At 42.6% G+C, this 1,220-nt stretch overlaps 1 pseudogene; it reads left to right on the top strand.

Annotated features, from left to right (window-relative positions):
- Positions 1 to 399: 399 nt before the first annotated feature.
- LOC101586022 overlaps positions 400 to 1,220 on the top strand; it is a 1,199-nt pseudogene continuing 378 nt past the window's right edge.

The raw sequence follows: 1,220 nt of genomic DNA, 5'->3' as shown, positions 1-1,220 counted from the left end.
TAAATACAAAAAATAAAATTAAATTAAAAAATTAAAACAAATAACGAGGGCCGGCCTGATAGCTCAGTGGACTAGTGCACTGGCCAGGTTCGATCCCTGGCTGCTGTGCTGGCCACGCTCTGGGGACATGCTGAGATGGTGACTGAGGCTGGAGGAGGTTGTGTGTGGCTGAAATCGCAGCGCTTTGGATGCTGAAAAGAGGGGAATCACTACAAGTCCCGATCTATAGACCCTGTCCTAAAAATACATAAAAAGTAGAAATAAAAACAAGTAACATTATAAAAACTAATATATTTCCTATAGGTCTATTTCTGAAATTCCTAATTTCTAAACTAATATCAATACCAAATTGTGTTGGTTACTATAGTTTATATTAAGACTTGAGCTTACACTGGAAAGATGGCAGAAGAAGAACAAAGAAAAAAGATCCCCTTGGTTCCAGAAAATTTCCTAAAAGAGAGGAAGGCTTATCAAGCCCTCAAAGCCACCCAGACAAAGCAGGCACTTTTGGCCAAGAAAGAGAGGAAGGTAAAGGAGATCAGATTTAAGCGACTGGAATCTTTCCTTCATGATTCCTGGCGGCAGCAGCGTGACGGCATGAAACGACTAGAAGTGAAACCTGGCGCTTTGGAAGCACTTGAAGAACATTCCTGGGCCTTTGTTGTCTGCCTCCAAAGTATCAACTGGGTGATTTCACTAGTGCAGAAGACCATTGCAAGACTTCGCCTGAAGATGCTGCTCAGTGGTGTCTTTGTTAAAGTCATCCCCAAGCTCTCAAAATGCTGCCGACAGTGGAGCCTTACCTGACCTGGGGATTTCCAAATCTGCAGTCTGTCTGGGAACTCATTTTGAAACATTAACAAGGCAAGGTCAGGAATAAGACCTTTCTGCCGATGGACAGCACTGTGATCCAGGAGCACCTGGGCAAGTTTGGTGTCATTTGCCTGGAAGACTTCATTCACGAAATCACCTTCCCAAGTGCGCATTTCCAGGAGATCACCTGCTTCTTGCCCCCTTTCCACCTGTCTGTGGCCTGGCATGCTACCAAAAACTGGGTACCACTACTATTATGGACTACTGGACTATATTGGATTATTTTGCTGAATTCACACAACTACAATATTTGAATAGCAATGGAATACCCATCTCTGATAAAACTAAACAAAGAAGGGGATACAAATGAAGGACCATTTTGTATTTGTATATACAAAATACTTAGC

The sequence above is a fragment of the Octodon degus genome, unplaced genomic scaffold, assembly GCF_000260255.1.
Source record: "Octodon degus isolate 3935 unplaced genomic scaffold, OctDeg1.0 scaffold00110, whole genome shotgun sequence".
Classification (NCBI taxonomy): Eukaryota; Metazoa; Chordata; class Mammalia; order Rodentia; family Octodontidae; genus Octodon; species Octodon degus.
This window is presented reverse-complemented; position numbering and strand designations above follow the sequence as displayed.